General features: G+C 36.8%; 1 protein-coding gene across 8 annotated transcripts in view; it reads left to right on the top strand.

Annotated features, from left to right (window-relative positions):
* The window catches only part of ZRANB3 (zinc finger RANBP2-type containing 3), a 286,620-nt gene that overhangs the window by 114,401 nt on the left and 150,964 nt on the right, over positions 1 to 21,255 (top strand). The window contains exon 1 of one of the 8 annotated variants that reach the window (XM_032250723.1): positions 18,626 to 19,470. The exons of the other annotated variants lie outside the window; for them this stretch is intronic. The gene's annotated coding sequence lies outside the window, so the exon portion shown is untranslated. Of the gene's footprint in view, positions 1 to 18,625; positions 19,471 to 21,255 lie in introns of those variants that run through there. 8 annotated transcript variants of the gene reach the window in all.

Below are 21,255 nucleotides of genomic sequence, written 5' to 3'. Positions count from 1 at the left end.
GCCCCATCATCTACATTAGGTATTTCTCCTAATGCTCTCTCTCCCCAGTCCCCCCCCCCCCTGCTATTCCTCCCCTAGCCCCCCACCCCTTAGGCCCCAGTGTGTGATTTTCCCCTCCCTGTGTCTGTGTGTTCTCAGTGTTCAACAACCACTTATGAGTGAGAAAATGTGGTGTTTGGTTTTCTGTTCTTGTGTCAGTTTGCTGAGAATGGTTTCCAGTTTCATCCATGTCCCTGCAGAGTACATGAACGCATCCTTTTTATGGCTGCATAGTATTCCACAGTGTATATGTGCCACATTTTCTTTATCCAGTCTATCATTCTATTATATAGACACATGCACACATGTGTTTACTGCGGCACTGTTCACAATAGAATGATTTATAATCCTTTGGGTATATACCCAGTAATAGGATTGCTGGGTCAAATGGTATTTCTATTTCTAGATCCTTGAGGAATTGCCACACTGTCTTCCACAATGGTTGAATTAATTTACATTCCCACCAACAGTGTAAAAGATTTCCTGTTTCTCCACATCCTCTCCAGCATCTGTTGTCTCATTTTTTAATGATTATCATTCTAACTGGCATGAGGTGGTATCTCAGTATGGTTTTGATTTGCATTTCTCTAATAATCAGTGATGGTGAGCTTTTTTTCATGTTTGTTGGCTGCATAAATTGTCTTCTTTTGAAAACTGTTCATATCCTTTGCCTACTCTTTGATGGAGTTATTTGTTTTTTCTTGTAAATTTGTTTAAGTTCTTTGTATATTCTGGATATTAGCCCTTTGTCAGATGGGTAGATTGCAAAAATTTTTTCCCATTCTGTTGGTTGCTAGTTCACTCTATTGATAGTTCAAAGTTGTAATTTTTAATAACAGTTTAAGAAATATGTTGCTGTTTTTCATTACATTTTCAAGAATAACAGCAAAACATACACTTTTCAAAATATATTAGAAATGAAGGAAATGGAAACTGAATTGTTAACAAATGCAAGTGGAACCATTAAAACATTCTCACAATTAATTTTGTGTTAGTTTTACTTACATACAGACTCCCACAAATGGCTTATCTTTATAGTCTCTTTTTAAGGAAAAACGTGAATAGAGAATTTAAGGATTTATTTAAGGAATAACATAAGTGCTATACAGAAATGTTAATATAGGGGTTCATAGTTCATGCTGATTTATAATTATCTAAATTTTTTTTTTTTTTTTGGGACGGAGTTTCGCTTTTGTTACCCAGGCTGGAGTGCAATGGCGCGATCTCGGCTCACCGCAACCTCCGCCTCCTGGGTTCAGGCAATTCTCCTGCCTCAGCCTCCTGAGTAGCTGGGGTTACAGGCACGCGCCACCATGCCCAGCTAATTTTTTGCATTTTTAGTAGAGACGGGGTTTCACCGTGCTGACCAGGATGGTCTCGATCTCTTGACCTCGTGATCCACCCGCCTCAGCCTCCCAAAGTGCTGGGATTACAGGCTTGAGCCACCTCGCCTGGCCAATTATCTAATTTTTTAATTTAAACTCTTCATTCATTCATTCAATAGGCATTTATTTAGACTAGATGTTATAGTTAGTAAAAGAGTCATTGCCAGTGAAGAACTTTAGCAATGTAATTGGAGAAACAAGACATAGCCATTTTGGAAACAATAAACAGAAATTTTTTCCTTTGAAACAGAATGAGTTCTAAAAGCCTCTTCATAAATTAATTAGAGAGTCCAAATGACTGAAAGAAGCTTTTTATGTTTTTAGTCCCTAAATGTGTTTTCAATAAATAGAAATGTGAACTCATTTTCCAAAACCTCAAGACTAGCCATAACTATTTCCTCTTATATACACATATATAGAATATATATCATATATGTACATGCATGTATATAAATTTTTTTCCAAACAGACCAGTTTTATGTCCACAGAAAATATATTACTAAAGATAACAAACAGCATCCTTTATGATCTCCACAAGGAAGTCATTGTGAAAATCTTAGCAGTCATGGTACACCATTGGTACTTTGGTTCTCACTTTTATCTTGTAGGGATTTAGATGGGCCTTAAATCTATGGAATTCACCATGAATTGAGATAAACACTTGATCAGAATCATAACCCTTCTGATATGGCTTGTCTGTGTCCCCACCCAAACCTCATCTTGAATTGAAGCTTCCATAATTCTCACGTGTGATATGAGGGGTGAACTGGTGGGGAGTAGTTGAATTATGGGATGGGTCTTTCCCATGATATTCTCATGATAGTAAATCACACAAGATCTGATGATTTTATAAATGGAAGTTCCCCTGCACACACTCTCTTGCCTGCTGCAGTGTGAAAGAAGTGACTTTGTTCCTCTCTCACCTTCCGCCATGATTGCGGGGCCTCCCTAGTCATATGGAACTGTGAATTAAACCCGTTTTCTTTATAAATTACCCAGTCTCAGGGATGTCTTTATTGGCAGTGTGAGAACAGACTAATACACCTTCTTAACCCTTACGTCCTACAACAAACCCTTATCTTATCCTCAGTTAACATCAGTTAACGAGTATGCAGAGTTCATGAACCCTTAGCAAGAGTCTTCCCATTATACAAATTGCTTTTCCTCATCTTGTTGTTTACACTGACGTAGCACTTTTCATATTTGGCTAATTCACATGTTGTCATCTTCTTTCAAAACCATTCTTATTTTTTAACTAAATAAATTTCAAAGATCTGTTTAATATTTCCTCAATACTTAAAATAACTTCAACCTTTGTGTCCACCATTACTTAATTCTCTCTTTTCACCAGTGTTTTTGAAGACCCATTATTTTACACCTGTTTGACTTGACAGGGCTTATGATGTTATATTCTATTAATAATCTTAATTAAGAAAAAACATGCCCAACTTTATACATAAATACAAGAATCAGGCTGTAGAAATAAACAGAATGACATACAAGACTTAAGATCACAGCCTATAACCACTGATAATCTATTTAGTGGTAGAGTTGAAGTGCCATTTTTTATGGAATCTTACCATGCCATTGTGGATGAAAGTTAGTAGATTAAATGTGTTGAAGTAAAAAGAACTTGTATATATGTAAATTATATGAACTCTGGTTTGAAATTCATTCTGTTTCCTAATATCGTTTTCCATCTCTTGCTCTTATCATAAAACAGTGATGAAGCCAGAGAAGGAAGTATAGTTTATAATTTGAAGGTCAACCACTTTTTGATTTGTAAATTAAAAATATTTTTTGATGTAATGACTGTTTGTCTCATCAAATAGCTAAAAGCCTTGGGAGAGCAATTTTACATCTGTGTTATTGAACCTACTTTTTTTTTTTTTAAACATTGAATACCCATTTGGAATATTGTGTAATTTAGTTGTCTGCAGTGATCTTTTCTCCCTAGCTTTAGAAACAAATGACTTTCTTCACTGATATTACTCCCCATTCTTTTAGTATTTTTTCGCTGGTATCTTTTTCTTTCTTCTTTTTTTCTTTGAGACAGTATAACTCCATCATCCAGGTTTTAGTGCAGTGGCATAATCGTGGCTCACTGCAGACTCCACCTTCCAGGTTCAAGCGATTCTCCTGGCTCAGCCTCCCAAGCAGCTGGGATTATAGGTACCCACCACCATGTTCAGCTAATTTTTGTATTTTCAGTGTGGTGATGGATGCAGCAAACCACCGTGGCATTTGTATATGTATGTAACAAACCTGCACGTTCTGCACATTACCCCAGAATTTAAAGTATAATAAAACAAGAAAAAGACAAGTATAATATATAAATATAATTATTTTTTTAAAAAGGAAACAGGACCATTTTACAGCACCTTGGTTGGGTTTTTGTGTGATTCAGATGAATAAAGGTGGTTGACGTGTTTGTAAACAGTAATGTAATACTCAAAAGAGAGTAGCAGCAGGTTGCTTTGTCAATGCTTTATTTTGAGGAATGAATCAATATTTTCAATAAATGTTATTATTTACTATTAAAGGAAAAAAAAGAAAGAAAGTCCATTTCTACTGAGAAGACCTTAAAATTGAGAACATATATAGAGTCTGCCAGCATTAACTTCATAGGTTTAACAACAAAGAAATTAAGCTAGACATGAAAAATTTTAGTTTTCCTTTCATATAAGACTACCCTTGTTTGGCAGAGTGGACTAAGATTGCAATTTTTTTTTTTTTTTTGAGACGGAGTTTCGCTCTTGTTACCCAGGCTGGAGTGCAATGGCGCGATCTCGGCTCACCGCAACCTCCGCCTCCTGGGTTCAGGCAATTCTCCTGCCTCGGCCTCCCAAAGTGCTGGGATTACAGGCTTGAGCCACCGCGCCCGGCCAGATTGCAATTTTTATTTCATTTTCTTCTACAGTTCTTAGGTTTTTTATTTATTTATTTTTTTTACCATGCCAAAGTTGAATTTAGCACTTTGTCCTTTGAACTCTTACTGTTTCTAATTTATAACCCTTCTTTTTTGTCAGTATATGTTTGCTGAATAAATGAATAAACTGAGTAATTAGATAAGACTTAACTCTCATTTATGAGGTTCTGGTCTAACGCTTTACATGTATTAATTTAATTAATCCTCATAATAACCCTGTGGGGCCTTCTTATTCTTTCTTTTGTTCTTTCTTTCTTTCTTTTTTTCTTTCTTTTTTTTTTTTTTTTTAAAGACAAGGTCTCATTCTGTCTCACTCAGGCTAGAGTGCAGTTGTGCGATTAGCTCCCTTCAGCCAAAAACTTTTGGGCTCAAGCAGTCCAACTTCAGCCTCCTAAGTAGCTAGAATTACAGGTGCACACCACCATGCTCAGCTAATTTTTAATTTCTTTGTAGAGAGAAGGTCTTGCTTTGTTGCCCAGGATAGTCCCAAACTCCTAGCCTCAAACAACCAATTCTCTTGCCTCAGCCTTCCAAAGTGCTGGAATTATAGGTGTAAGCCACTGTATCTGACCTCATATTGTTATTTTTACACTCATTTCACAGACAAGAAAGCTGAGGCACAGAGAGGTTAAATTGCTCAAGAACATGTAACTAGAACATGCCGAAACCTGATATTTGACCTGAAGTCAAATAATTGGAGTGATTCAGCTCCAAGTCTCACTATCAATTACTATTACAATCCCCAGGTACCAGCCTTTCTATTTTTGGGACAGGATTCTTGAGGACAGAAGAATTTGGAAGACACAGTGCTCAAAGAAATAAGGCAGTAATGCTACAATGAAGGTGATAGCATTAAAATTTTGTGTTGGTAAGACTACACAGTGCTTCTTTAAGTCAGTGTCACCTGCCTGCTTGCTTCTTTCCTTATTTCTAAGACAAGCTTTATTATTTTTGAATGCACTTAAAAAAAAAACCCTTAATTTAAAACAATTTTAAATTTACAGAATTGTTACAAAGATACTACAGAGTTCTTGTCTACCCCACACCCAGTTTCCCCTATTATTGATATCTTAGGTTAGTATGGTACATTTGTCTCAATTAATGAGCCTATATTCATATATTATTATTCACTGAAGACCATACTTTTTGCAGGTTTTCTCAGTTTTTCTCTCATGTCCTTTTTTTTAAAAAAAAAACTCTGGGATCCCATCCAGGATACATTACAACGTATATTAGTAATGTCTCTTTAGGCTTCTCTGAATTTTGACAATTTCTCATACTTTCTTTGTTTCTGAAGACTTTTACACTTCTGAAAATTAATGGTTAGCTATTTTGTAAAATATCCCTTAATTGGGATTCACCTGGCGTTTTCCTCATGGTTATACTTGGTTAATATGTGTTCTGGGGGTAAGACCATAGAGATGAAGTGCTGTTGTCATCACATCATACAAAGTGTGCTTACTATCAATATGATTTATCACTGTTAATGTTAACCTTGATCACCTGGCTTAAAGTAGTAGATTGCCAGGTTTTCCCACTATAAAGTTACTCAGTTTTTCCTCCCTTTTTATACTGAATTTTTGGGAAGAAAGTAACTATTCCCAGCCCAGCCCATACTTGAGGAATGGAGAGTTGTGTTTTATTTTCTTTCTTTTTTTTTTTTTTGAGATGGAGTCTCACTCTGCCACCCAGGCTGGAACACAATGGCGGGATCTTGACTCTTGCCAACCTCCCCCTCCTGGGTTTCAAGAGTTTCTTCTGCCTCAGCCTCCTGAGTAGTTGGGATTATAGGCACCCACCACCATGCCATCTAATTTCTGTATTTTTAGTAGAGACAGTGTTTTGCCATGTTCGTCAAGCTGGTCTTGAACTCCTGACCTCAGGTGACCCGCCTGCCTTGACTTCCCAAAGTGCTGGGATTACAGGCGTGAACCACCGTGCCCAGCTGTGTTTTACCTTCTTAAACCTTGTTTTTGTCAGAGTTCTCTAGAAGGACAGAAGTAATGGGATAGATACATATATAAAGGGGAGTTTAGTAAGTATTAACACACGTAATCACAAGATCACATAATAGGCTGTCTGCAGGCTGAGGAGGCAAGGAAACCAGTCCAAGTTCCAAAACTGAAAAAGTTGGAGTCCGATGTTCAAGGACAGGAAGCATCCAGCATGGGAGAAAGATGTAGGCTGGTAGGCTAGGCCAGTCTCTCTTCTCACATTTTTGTGCTTGCTTATATTCTAGCTACCATGGCAGCTGATAAGATTATGCACATCCAGATTGAGGGTAGGTCTGCGTTTCCCAGCCTGCTGAGTCAAATGTTAATCTCCTTTGGCAGCACTCTCACAGGCACACCCAGGATCAATACTTTGTATCCTTCAATCCAATGAAATTGACAGTATTAACCATTACAAAGCTGGAGTAAATACATAAAATATTTGGAATTCATTGATTTATTTGCTTAATCATGTATTTATATCAGTGTGGACTCATGGATATTAATTGTATACTTTGATTTATAATTCATTACTAGTTTCTTTATCTTGTTGCTCAAATTGTTCCAGCTTTGGCCATTGGGAGCCCAATTCTATGTCCCTTTGACATACCCCCTTTATTTTGGAACTTTTTTGTTTCGTTTTTGTTTTTTGAGAATTTTCTTACTTTCTGGTACTACAGGATGCTTCATGCTCATCTTATGCATTTCTTGTCCCAGTCTATAATCAGCCATTTCTCCAAGAATTCCCAGTTCATTTTATTGAAGATTGATACTAGAATGATGACCTGGGTGCTCCATTTCTCCTGGAGTGTCATTCCTTCCAGGCTCTATTAGCTTGTAGAGCAAGGAGATAAATGTATGTAAACTAATGTCTGTGTGTGTGTGTGTGTGTGTGTGTGTACATAGATAGACAGATACACATACGTATATCTATATGTATAGTGGGGTGTGAAAGCCAGCAATCCTTGATGTTCCTTGGTTTGCACAGCCTATGCACTCACGTTTCTATACATATATATTACTTATTTGTAATCTTTCATTCTAACAGTGGGTCCCACCATCTGCCATCTATTTAGTTAATTGCTAATTTCCAATATACATGTATAGCAGTTTCACAGTTGTTAACCTGTACTTTCATGAGAAAGAACTTTATTAGCTAGAGCATGTTGTAATGTACAGTTCCTTTTGACTTTATTCTTACAGACTCCATTCATATCCAAAATTACTCAGGTCAGCACCTTATTCCTCTACACCCTCCAATAAGGGTATTTCAGATGTTTGTAATACATATACATTTCTTTATCACATTTTGCTTTCCATCCTGGTATCCTGGACCTCCTAAATTATTTTTAAAGTATTTGCATACATTCAGGTTTACTCTTTATGCTGTAAAGTTCTATGGATTTTCACAAATGCTTAATGTCTTGTCTTCATCATGATAGTATCATACAGAACTGTTTCACTACCCTGCACAATCCCTTGTGACTCACTTATTCAATTTTCCCCAGGACTGAACCCCTAGTAACCACTGATATGTTTAATGACTTTATTTTTGCATTTTCCATAATGTCATATAATTAGAATCCTATATTGTGCTATGTTTATGAAGCTTTATTCACTTAGCAATATGCCTTTAAAATTCATCCATGTCAGACCGGGCGCAGTGGCTCACGCCTATAATCCCAGCACTTTGGGAGGCTGAGGTGGGTGGATCATGAGGCCAGGGGTTCAAGAACAGCCTGGCCAATATGGTGAAACCCCAGTGTCTACTAAAAATACAAAAATTAGCTGTGTATGGTGGTGGGCACCTGTAATCCCAGCTTCTCGGGAGGCAGAGGCAGGAGAATTGTTTGAACCTGGGAGGCAGTGAGCCAAGATTGCACCATTGCACTCCAGGGTGACAGGGTGAGACTCCTTCTCAAAAAAAAAAAAAAATTCATCCATGTCTTTTCCTGTCTTGATAGCCTTTTCTTTTTATCACTGATTAATATCCCATTGTATGGATGTAGCACAGTTTGTTTTTTCATTCATGAAGATGAAGGGACATCTTGGTTGCTTCCAATTTTTGACAATAAAGCTGCTGTACATATTCAGAGTATTGCTCTGTCTCCCAGGCTGGAGTGCAGTGTTGGTTCACTGCAACCTCTGTCTCCTGCGTTCAAGCGATTCTCATGCCTCAGCTTCCCGAGTAGCTGGGATTACAGGCATGCATACTACTACACCCAGCTAATTGTTGTTGTTGTTGTTTTGATATGTATCTCACTCTGTCACCCGTGCTGGAGTGCAGTGGCTCTATCTTATCTCACTGCAACCTCTGCCACCCCAGTTCAAGTGATTCTCCTTCTTCAGCCTTCCAAGTAGCTGGGATCACAGGCACGCTCCACCATACCTGGCTAATTCTTGTATTCTTAGTAGACACAGGGTTTCGCCATGTTGGCTAAGCTGGTCTCGAACTCCTGGCCTCAAGTGATCTGCCTGCTTTGGCCTCCCAAAGTGCTGCAATTATAAGTGTGAGCCACTGTACCCAGCCCACCATGACTTTTTATGCTTTAATATTTCTACATAGTTCTTTTTCTGATTAATTCCTTCTGTGTCACATGCTTTTCTCAAGTCCATCTAAAAAGTAATCCTTCAAAACATTCTTCAAATATCATTACGTCTATATTGCCATCTCTGGTTGCCTTTTGGTACCTGTGTGCTCTCAATTCGGCAGTAATTTGAATCATATTCTGCTGTACTTGTCTGGCTTGTCTGGTTTCCTCCCCAGATCGTATCTCCAAGGCTGGAGCCATGTATACTTACCACAGTGTCTGGGAATATATTTCTAGTAAATGCCTCCTGAACAAATGAATGAACTTTTATAAATTTATTGTTTTTATTGACTTAAGATCACTTGAACTAGTCAGAAAAAAAAAAAGATCTCTTCATCTAGACAAATGGAGGTCTTGTGTATCAGTAAGCAGTGCTTTTTTTTTTTTTTTAGAGACAGGGTCTCAGTATATTGCCCATGCTGGTCTCAAACTCCTAGCCTCAAGCAATCCTCCTGCCTTGGCCTCCCAAAGTGCTAGGATTACCCGTGTGATTCACTGCACCTGGCCTTTTAGCCAGTGCTTTAAATCAGGTCCACGCCTACCACCACCCACGTCCATTTATTCTAAGCATGGAGGTAAAGGAGCAAATACTCCTTTAAGTGGGTTTGGGGTTTGGGGATCATCTTGATTCCATCTGACTCCTATAACAAAAATGCAATGGACAGGTGGCTTAAACAACAAACATTTATTCCTCACAGTCCTAGAGACTGAGAAGTCTAAGATCAAGGCACCAACAGATTCAGTATGTGATGGGGCCAACTAGTCGTTCATAGGCAGCCATCTTCTTGATGTGTCCTCACATGGCAGGAGTGAGATTGCTCTTAACGTCCTCTCTTGCTTTTTTTTTTTTTTTTTTTTTCCTGAGACAGAGTCTCTTTCTATTACCCAGGCTGGTGCAGTGGCACCATCTCGGCTCACCGCAATCCCTGTCTCCCAGGTTCAAGTGATTCTCGTGCATCAGCCTCCCAAGCAGTAGAGATTACAAGCACCTGCCACCACACCTGGCTAGTTTTTGTTATTTTTAGCAGAGATGGGGGTTTTGCCATGTTGGCCAGGCTGGTCTTAAATTTCTGGCCTTAAGTGTTCCACTTGCCTTCGTCTCCCAAAGTGTTAGAATTACAGGCGTGAGCCACCATGCCTGAGCTGAAGTCTCTCTTTTTTATTTTTTTTGAGACTTAGTCTCACTCCTCTGTCACCCAGGCTGGAGTGTAGTGGCATGATCTTGGCTCTTTGGAGAGCAATTCAAGCGATTCTCCTGCCTCAGCCTCCTGAGTAGCTGGGACTACAGGTGAGTGCCACCACACGTGGCTAATTTTTTTTATTTTTAGTACAGACAGGGTTTCACCATGTTGGCCAGGCTGGTCTCGATCTCCTGACCTCAGGCGATCCACTGCCTCAGCCTCCCAAAGTGCTGCGATTACGGGTGTGAGCCATGGTGCCCAGCCTGAAGTCTCTTTTAAAAGAACACTGATCCCATTCATGAGGGCTCCACCCTTATGACTTAACTCCAAAATCCTCCACCTCCTAATACATTGCAGGTTAGAGATTTTAACATGAATTTTTTGGGGAAAAACATACAGCCCTTTACAGGAATCTTTTCAAACATTTTATTAAAAAATGTCTAGCATAGAGTATTCTTGGTTTTCTAAATAAGTTCAAGTCACTTCTCAGTCTAAAAATTTGTCTTGAACACTAGCAAAGTAAAAATGCAATTGATTGCATTTTCAATTTCAAAGAGGTCTATCCTGATTTCTTTGAAAGCTAATGTCATTTTGTTGAGACCTCCTGCTGTTTTGCACGGCTGGGTTATTTCAGTGTTCTCTCAATAGTCTTAGACGAAATTCAAAAAAAATGCAAAGGTGTCAATGATGGTGAGTTAAACCATACCCAGATAGTATCACACACAAAGTATCCTCCCGGAATTTAATGTTTAAGTTCACATAAGCATTTGAAAAGCACAAAGCACTAATAGCATCATCTCATCCCAAGTATTGTTATTTTATTAATACATTAACACCTCCAAGTGCATTATAAGGAGGATGTTGCAAACATTCCTACCATACCAGTTTTTATTAAATGAAATGTTCTTGATGACTAGAAATTGTTTAACTGGGAGTAATGGTTAAAATTAAATATCACCCTGTAATCTCCTTTTCCTTTTTGAGTAATGAGCTTAAATTGTTATAGAACTTAAAAATCGAAAGAGGCCACAACTTTGTTGGTGTGTTAGTCCATTCTCATGCTGCTATGAAGAAATATCTGAGACTGGGTAATTTATAAAGAAAAGAGTCACAGTTCTGCATGACTGGAGAGGCCTCAAGAAGCTTAAAGTTATGGCAGAAGGCACCTCTTCACAGGGTGGCAGGAGAGAGAGAATGAGTGCAAGCAGGGAAAATGTCAGATGCTTATAAAATCATCAGATCTCTTGAGACTCACTCATTATCATTTGAATAGCATGGGGGAAATCCTCCATGATCCAGTTACCTCCACCTGGTCCCACCCTTGACACATGCAGATTATTACAATTCAAGATGAGATTTGGGTGGGGACACAGAGCCAAATCATATCAGTTGGCTCTTCCGCCATCTGTATTGGGAATTGAACAATTGTGAATATACATAAAGGCTCCCAACTTTTTTTTTTTTTTTTTAAGACAAAGTTTCGCTTTTGTTGCCCAAGCTGGAGTGCAGTGGTGCAATCTCGGCGCACTGCAACCTCTGCCCCCTAGGTTCAAGCAATTCTCCTGCCTCAGCCTTCTGAGTAGCTGGGATTACAGGTGCCCACCACCATGCCCAGCTTATTTTGTATTTTTAGTAGAGACAGGCTTGTCCTCCTAAAGTGTTGGGATTATAGGCGTGAGCCACCACACCTGGCCCCAACTTTTCATATAGAGTAGCTAAGGATGGTTATCGATACAAGTCTTAGTCTTAACTCTTTGTACCAAAATATTTTAAAGCCATATTTTCCTGTATCCATTGATTAATCTTTTACTCCTGTATTCAACAAATAAATATTGTTGAATTTTCTATTTGATAAGTTATTAGAAATATGGATTTAAAAACATGCCTTCATTTGCTGAAACCTGTATGATATTGGAGACTATTATTCTGAGTGAAGTAACTCAAGAATGGAAAACCAAACATCATATGTTCTGACTTATAAGTGGAAGCTAAGCTATGAGGATGCAAAAGCATAAGAATGACAGTGGACTTTGGGGACTCAGGAAAAGGTTGGGAAGGGAGTGAGGGATAAAATACTAAAACTGAGTTCAGCGTATACAGCTCAGGTGATGGGTGTACCAAAATCTCACAAATCACCACTAAAGAACTTACTCATGTGACCAAACACTGCTTGTTCTCTAATAACCTATGGAAATAGAAAAAATTTTAAAAAAACAGATTACAGAACAATAGGTGTAAAATGAGCTTGTTTTTGTTTATGCCACCCACCTCAAAACACACAAAATTATAGCTATTTATTTGTATGTGTATATATAAAGATCTTTAAGGATATTAATTAAAAAAAAAAAGAAAGAAACATGCCCTCCCTCTAATCAAGTATGGATGAGTAGGGGTGTATTACTCTGTGTGGTATCTGTAAAATGTAGGGTACTGGAAATGTTAGAAGTTTACAATATAAATTATATGATAATGATTGTGGACGGAACTATTAATTTCGTTTTGATTAAGTTGGAAGGGTTTGTGGGAGAGGTAGATTGGAAGTGGGTCTTGTAAAATAAGTAAGTAGAAAACCAACATTGAAAAAAGGAGTATTGAGGAGTTTATTGACTGGGCAACGCTCAATGCTTTGCAAGCCCTGTTTCACAGAACTGTTTTTCACAGAACTGAGGTGGTGACTGAGGGTATGGGGGTATGAGGTCCCTACTTTACATTGACTATAGTGGTCTCACTTTTTCTGCTTTACAAATGTTGAGTTTCTATGTAATAATTTATTTGAAAGAAACTTTCATTGCTTTTAAAAAAAAGTGTAAGATTGGCTTTTTAGAGTCTTAGCTTCTTTGTATTGTCTTCTGTTTTGTTTTGTTTTGTTTTGTTTTTGAGACAGAGTCTTGCACTGTCTCCTGGGCTGGACTGCCCAGCGGCACAGTCTTGGCTCACTCCAACCGCCACCTCCTCTGTTCAAGCAATTCTCCTGCCTCATCCTCCTGAGTAGCTGAGATTATACAGGTTTGTGACTCCACGCCTGGCTAATTTTTTGTATTTTTAGTAGAGACGGGGTTTCACTATGTTGGCCAGGCTGGTCTTGAACCCCTGACCTCATGATCCGCCCGCCTCAACCTGTCAAAGTTCTGGGATTACAGCCGTGAGCCACTGAGCCTGCCCTTGTGACCCCTTCTTATATATTGAGTAAAGCAAAATGTGTCTGTTTCTCTTACTTCTTGCCTAATTTTACTCACCACTGGTTCAAAAGTTTTCAGTAGAATGATTTAATCTTTGACATTTTCTGCAGGTTCAGATCTTCTCATATAGCTTTCAGTTTTTTAAACATTAATTTAGAAAGTCAAATTATTAATAGAATGTATTTGTAATGATGGCAATGTTTTCCGGTTTTGAAATTTTATATATTTAAGCCTATAGGAAATGAGCTATTTCTAGAGAGTCAGAATTTTTAGGACAGCAGGCATTCTGGATATTTTTTTTCAAATACTTTGTATATATTTCTGCTTCTTTAAACATTGTACTCTGAACATAATTTAACCTTTTTTGTTACTCAAAGTTATCAATTACTGAGACAAGTTAGGCCCTTTACTTAATCTAATAGGATATTTAAAAATATGTCTGCATCTTATTTTTCATTTACCCTCCTCCAAACCCTTTTTCTTCTCTGCCCTGAGTTTCCAGGCAAACTGAAATGGCTATCTATTTTTGTTAATATTGGTACTGTGGCTTATTTATTATTGATAAATAATATTAGAAAAAACGAATAGATGCTGTCTGCTGAAATTTTCTGTCATTTTTCAGTACATTTTTATTTGAAATTTATATTTTAGCTATTTTATAATATATAATTAATTCATGGATTGAGTTAGCTATCTTTTAATTTTTAATTTTGTGGGTATATAGTAGGTGTGTGTATTTATGGGGTATAGAAGATATTTTTATACAGGTGTACAGTGTGTAATAATCACATCAAGGTAAATCCTCAAGCATTTATCCTTTTTTTTTTTTTTTTTTTTTTGAGACACAGTCATGCTCTGTCACCCAGGCTGGACTGCAGTGGCTGGATCTCTACTCACTGCAACCTCCGCCTCCTGAGTTCAGGCGATTCTCCTGCCTTAGCCTCCCAAGTAGCTGGGACTACAGACATGTGCCACCATGCCCGGCTAAGCATTTATCCTTTGTGTTGCAATAATTTTCTAGTCATTTTCAGATGTACAATTAAATTAATATTGACTACAGTCACCCAGCCATCTTACTTTTTTACTTCAACGTTGATTCCTACCATTTATTACTTTATTTCAACATTTTTATAATGTTATGTTATTTTCCTTTATTACTTTATGACATGATGTTAACTATGAATTTAATGAACTTTTTTCACTGTTTTTAATGCCACTAATATTTCAGTAAAATAAAATCAAGCCCAGATTAGGTCTTAACATATTCATTTTCCCATAAAAATTAACTTTCATTATTTATTGTTTATTTTTGTAGTTATTAGTACATAGCAAATAACATTTATTTTTATTCTTAACCCAATTTGAACTTATTTTTTTAGGAAGATGTTTTTAGATAACCTTCTCATTAACTTTTCTGAGGTTCATATGTATTGCATTTTCTCTAATCAACTGGTTCCACAAAATTAGAGTCATTTTTTAATTTAGCATGAGTAATATTTAATAAATGAGGAATGTGACTAGTGTATGATGATATTGTCAGTTTTGACATATTTCTTTTTATAGATTAAAAGTGAATTCCTAAATAATTGACAGACTGTGAACTTTTGAGAGTATTCTACATATAGATTCATTTAAGAAATTTGGAGCCATTACTAAGTCTACTGGAAGACAAAAGAACAGACAAGTAATTCAATAATAACCTGTTATTATTGGTTGTTATAACTAATGATTGAATATATTATTGAATACTCAGTTAATTCATGCTACTGAATAACAGTGAAGTTATTCAATAATATATTTAGTTATATTGGGAAAACAAGGGACATCCCTATCCAATAAAAATGTCAGAAACTAAATATATTTCATCTTGCCATACTACTACCCTTGAGTTCATGGTGATATTGCATGATAGGAAAAGTTTTCTGTCACTATCTTTAATGTATAAACAATTTATGCAGATTCTACCCTAGAGAAGAAAACCATATGGTTTAGACCCAGGAAACTCTACCTTGACATAGGGTGGTTGGTTTTTAGAGTAAAAATCACCTGTGTAAATATTCTTTAAATATATAAAAATTAATTTATAAATAATAAATACTTTAAAAGAATTGATGATTTTCTGTTTCTTATTCGTTATAGTCCTGGTTTTTCTCCTTTATTGCCTAACACGATTTAAACAGCAAATTTTACTTTTGTTAACATTCCATGTCTTTTTCTTAGAATAACTAATTGATTTTGCTGTCTCAGTTGATTCACATTCTTGTTTTTATTTCTGCAGATAATACCCAGCCTAATCGCAGAATTCGGTGGCCTTCCTTTATGTTTTAACTTTTGAAAACTAACTACTCAACGCATTAGGGCTCAATTTTTAGTCAATTGTGGCATTTTGGCAACTGGCAGAGGATGTGATTAATTAGCGTTTTGTTTTCTTTTTGCTTATTTTCTTTTTCATTTTATGTAATGATTTAGTAACCAGTACGTAAGTTAATTTTTACTTTTCTTAAAAAAATAAAAAACTTTCACAAAGGCTTCCTTTCTTTCTCCTTTTTAGTATGTACAAGACCCGTCTTAAAAGAGTGTACGTTCTGAATCTGAGTAGAGAAATTCCATCATTGTTTAATTAACATTTCCAAAAATTACCTAGTTGAGATTTGGAATTCTTTCTAATGGTTATTCTAAAGTGATAGCTATGGGTCAACACATGAATTGACTGATTAATCCAAGTACTTGTTCAACCGAGGGTATCCTAATAATCTGCAAAAATTTTGTCTCAAACTGTTGATGGATATGCTTTTGATTCCATATTTTGAAAGTAGAAATAATTTTCCCTTTGTTACAAATAAGTGGTGGCATTATTTATTTTACTTCTACCATAATTTTATGTGTCATTATTTAACTGTAGAACATAGTATTTTAATATACTAATCTGAATTTCAATACAAGAGTCTTTATTTTCTAATTCTGATGTTGTCTTCAAATTGATTATAGTGTTGTCACATTAAAAAAGGATATAGAGCATCACACTTTAATTATTTACAATACTAAGCAAGGGATTTGTTCATCTTATTTTTTATAAAAATCTCCAACTGAATTTATCTGTGGTCCTTAATGGTAGTAATCAAGTTTGCCAAGTACAAATGCTTCTTATCTGCTCTTTGTTTCCTAATCCGTATTTTAATAAACTTTGAAACACCCTTTTGTGTATATTTGTGATAAACAAACTCACAGTGTTAATATTAACAACATAGAAAATTTAGGATTTTTCATATATTCTTTTTTAAAGAATGTATTATATTTAGTTTCACTGTGTTCATTACATCTAGAAATTTTAGTGATGCACGTTATTGTTCTTCCAATTTGTTAAACAGTTAAGGTTGATCATTGAGGTTTATATATAGCACTTTAATTGATTACCTAAGATATATAATCAAAGCAAGGTGCAAATTAGATTCCCTTTCAGAGCTTTATTAAACTTCTGAAATTAGTCTTTTTCTATTAAATTGCCAGCTGATTCAAGTAGATTGTTAAGTAAGAAGCCAAATTTTGTTTTTTTGAGACAATCTTGCTCTGTTACTTAGGCTAGAGTGAAGTGGTGCAATCTTAGCTCACTGCAACTGCAGCCTCCTGAGTTCAAGCAATTCTCCTGCCTCAGCCTCTTGAGTAGCTGGAATTATAGGCACTCACCACCACACCTGGCTAATCTTTGTATTTGTAGTTTTCTTTTTCTTTTCTTTCTTTTTTTTTTTTTGAAACAGGGTCTCACTCTGTCACAGCCTAGGCTGGAGTGCAGTGGTGCAATCTCAGCTCACTGCAACCTTTGCCCCCTGGCTTAAGCAATTTCTCCTGCCTCAGCCTCCCAAGTAGCTAGGATTACAGGCATGAGCCACCACACCTGGCCTAATTTTTGTATTTTTGGTAGAGTTGGGTTTCACCATGTTGGCCAGGCTGGTCTTGAACCCCTGACGTCAAGTGATCTTGGCCTCCCAAAGTGCTAGGATTACAGGCGTGAGCCACTGTGCTCAGGCCCAAATTCTGTTTTAGATAAATTTATTCTACATACTATTTAGCAGGGTAGAAAGCACTATGTTTATACTGCCTTGGAATTGTCATTAAAGGTAAGTCAGGGAACAAGATACTCCAGAAATGATTTAAAAGTTTAAGAATAAAATCATGGAAGTGTTTTTCATGGTTTTATCTTTTGTTTCTCCTGATGAGAAAATGGCCAAAAATTAGGCAAAGCTCTCTAAGATTTTTTTTTCCAGAGTTTAATCATTATAGTAGTTATTCTCAAAACACAACCCGAGAACCATCCACATAAGAATCATTTTAGGGACTGCCTGCCTGCCTGCCTGTCTGCCTGCCTGCCTACCTTCCTCCCTTCCTCTCTCCCTCCCTCCCTCTCTTCCTTTCTCCCTGTTTCTTTGTTTCTTCATTATTTTTAGAGACGAAGTCTTGCTCTTTCAGGCTGAAGTGCGGTGTCCTGGCCTCAAGCAATCCTCCTACCTCAGCCTCCCCACTAGCTAGGACTACAGGCACACATCAGCACATCAGTGAATTTTTTTATTTTTTGCGGAAATGGAGTCTCACTCTATTGCCCAGGCTGATTTCAGAACTCCTGGCCTCAGATAATCCTCACTTCTCAGCCTCCCAAACAGATTTTTATTTTAAAAGTCCATTTCTATTGAATCAGAATTTGAGTTGTTGCCCTGAAGTCTGAATTTTTAACTAGTATCTAAATGATACCTAAGTATAATAGACTGTAAAGACTTAGAGCATAACTAGGAGATTGGACTTTTTCCCTCCATTTCTTTTCGTCCTTTCCTTTTCTTTCTTTCTCCCACCCCCAAGCATTTACAGTTATGTTCTTCATGCTGTGTTGGTCTCTCAATTTTATGAAATTGCTGAGGCACTGATCCTATGATACAAGTGGAGAAAATGACTAGAATCTTGATTCAGTTTGTTAATTTGGTTTTAATTTTACAAAACAGATTTAAAAGGTACAAAAATTATGGAAAATTTACTTTGAACTGTTCAGGATTATCAGTCTATATTATGCTGTCCTGACCTTTTATTTATTCATATTTTACCTGAGGAATGGTACTGCTTAAATGAATAATACATATGCATGTGAGCAGTTCCCATTATAGTTAAGTATCTCATTTTTTACTGTCTTGTGACTCTTTAAGATTAAATCTGAGCTGGGCGAGGTGATGCATGCCTATAGTTCCAGCTACTTGGGAGGCTGAGGCAGAAAGATCGCTTGAGCCAGGAGTGTGAGATTTCAGTGAGCTATGATCATGCCACTGCACTTCAGCCTGGGCAACAGTGCAAGATCCTGTCTGAAATAAATGAATAAGTATTTAGAAATGTTTCTTCTTTTGGCATTATCTGCTATAGATTACTATCGTTTCTTTTTGTCTACTGTTTTTGAAGGATAGAACAGCCTGTAGAGCTGTAACTTTTTGTTTTTTAGCTTTTTATTTGTAAGTTATTTTATACTTACAGAAGAGTTTCAAGAACATGAATAATACGAAGAGCACCCATATATCCTTTACTCAGATTTATCAGGTGATGACATTTTATTCCATTTCTGTAACTTTGAATAAAACTTTACTAGAGACTGGAGGAGGATAAAAATACCACATTAAAAGCATAACATTTAACTGCCACTAGAAATGGCTACTCTTAAAGCACATTTGCTCAAGTGGGGCACAGTGGCATGCACCTGTAATCCTAGGTACTCCGGAGGCTGAAACCAGAGGGTTGGTTGGCCCAGGAATTTGAAGCCAGCCTGAGTAACATAGAAAGGCCCATGTCTAGGAAAAAAAAATAAAGAAAAAGGGGCATATATTTGCTTATATCCAGCCTCTCAGACCATTCTAGAGCCTTCTCCCTGATTTGCTTTTTCTAGTCCCAATGTGGGCATCTCCAAGCCACGCTTTGGACTACAGCGCTATTTGAGTTCTGCCACCGTCCCCAACTCAGTGCCTTGCCTTTAGATAAATAAGTTTTTTTTCTCTCATCCTGCTGCTCTCTAAGGCCCATCTCCTTTCTACCTTCCCCTGATCCCAGTGCATTCCCTTCAGGATAAAGCCTGCTCCTGCACACAAGGACCAGCCAACCATCAGGAAAGTGTGACAGCACAGTTCCCAAAGCGTGGACTCTTCTGTCTTGAGTAAGGAGAAGATCAGGGCTGTATGCATACCCATATGGTTTGTTCTCTGTTCCTTGTCTCTTATGAGAAAAGAAGACAAGATTGAAATATACACACACTATTCTAAGAACAAATAATCTTCACATGTACCATCTAAAATACTCTATTGGAAAGAACACCAACAATCTACAAAAACAAGGAAATAGTTCTGCTAAATATATACCCCCTTAACAGTAATAAATAACAGAACATAGTATTTCAGTATGCTATTTATTTATTTATATTTTGAAGACAGGGAAACATACTAGTCATCAACCCACCAATGTATAAATGTAACTTCGCATGAATTATTCTAAGATTGCTTTTTTTGTTGTTAATAGGAGCAGTTAAAATACATAAAATAAGGCTTCCTCAATGGAAACTTGCTAGAAGTCCAAAATCTGCTCTTTTCTCTTTTCTTTAGTTTTGCTCAGCATTTAAAATTGATTTTTAAACTCATTGTTTTCTGTTTCTGCATTTTTTTTAATCTTTGTATAGTCTGGTAAACAGGGTCTGTCTTTAGTCCTTCTTTCCCATTGTTTGCCTTAGTAACTACTAAAAAGGAAGAATTATTGAGGTATAATTCACACTTGTAAGTAAATTCACCCATTTTTAGTGTACAATTCTATGAGTTCTCAAGAATCCATACAGTTATGTAACAGCCACTAACATCAAGGTATGGACCAACTCCATTCCCAAAAGTTCTCATGCTATTTCTCTCCCCCACCTCCAGCCCCTGGCAACCAATGATCTGCTATGGCTCCCTTTTGTTTTACCTTTTCCAGAATAAGACATATAAATGAAATAATATAGTATATAGATTTTGAATCTGGCTTCTTTCCCTTACCAAAATGCATTTTAGATCTATGCATGTTGTATAGAGCATGAGTGAGTTCTTTTTTTTATTGCCGAATAGTATTCCATTGTATGAATATGATGTCATTTGATTATTCATGCATGGGTGAATCACATTTTTGCTGTATCCAGTTTCTGGATATTTTGAACAAAAACACTATAAATATTCACTAAGTGAGTACTTTTTAAATTAGAACAGCTTAAAAGTCAGGCAGTGTGACAGTGTGGATACAAGTCAAGTGGGAAGACACCTGAGACCTGGATCTCATACTAGTTTTGCATCAGCTAACTGTGATTTAAATAATTTAACTTCTCTATGTCTGTTTTGTAAAACGTGCATTATTCAGGGCTTATTCTAGTTTTGAAATAGCATTGTTTTGTGCTGTTAAGACATTTACTATTGTCTAAGAGGAGACACTATAAACGGTTACATATATTTTATAAAACTAATTATATGAAATCAACTAATATTTAACCTTAAGAGTTATTTTGTCTCTTTAAGTTCAATCATGAGTAGTTTGAATATAATATGATTTGCTTAATGAATTTTACAGGTCCTTACAACCCCAAACTTTTTATTAACTATGTAATTCAAGTGATTTTACTTTGGAAAATTATTTTGATAATAATACTTTTTTTGTTAGACAGTCTTGCTTTGTCACCCAGGCTGGAGTGTAGTGGTTCAGTCTCCGCTCAAGGTAACCTCAACTCCCTGGGTTCAAGCAATCTTCCTGCCTCAGCCTCGTGAGTAGCTGGAACTACAGGTGCATGCCAGCACACCCAGCTAATTTTTTGTACTTTTTTTTTTTTTTATAGAGACAGGGTTTCATCATGTTGGCCAGGCTGGTCTTGAACTCCTGGGCTCAAGCAATCCACCTATGTCAGCCTCCCAAAGTGCTGGGATTACCACCA

Source organism: Sapajus apella, unplaced genomic scaffold (assembly GCF_009761245.1).
Source record: "Sapajus apella isolate SASKATOON/1434 unplaced genomic scaffold, GSC_monkey_1.0 scaffold72, whole genome shotgun sequence".
Classification (NCBI taxonomy): domain Eukaryota; kingdom Metazoa; phylum Chordata; class Mammalia; order Primates; family Cebidae; genus Sapajus; species Sapajus apella.
Note: the sequence above shows the minus strand (reverse complement) of the source record. Positions and strands in the feature narration are given on the sequence as shown.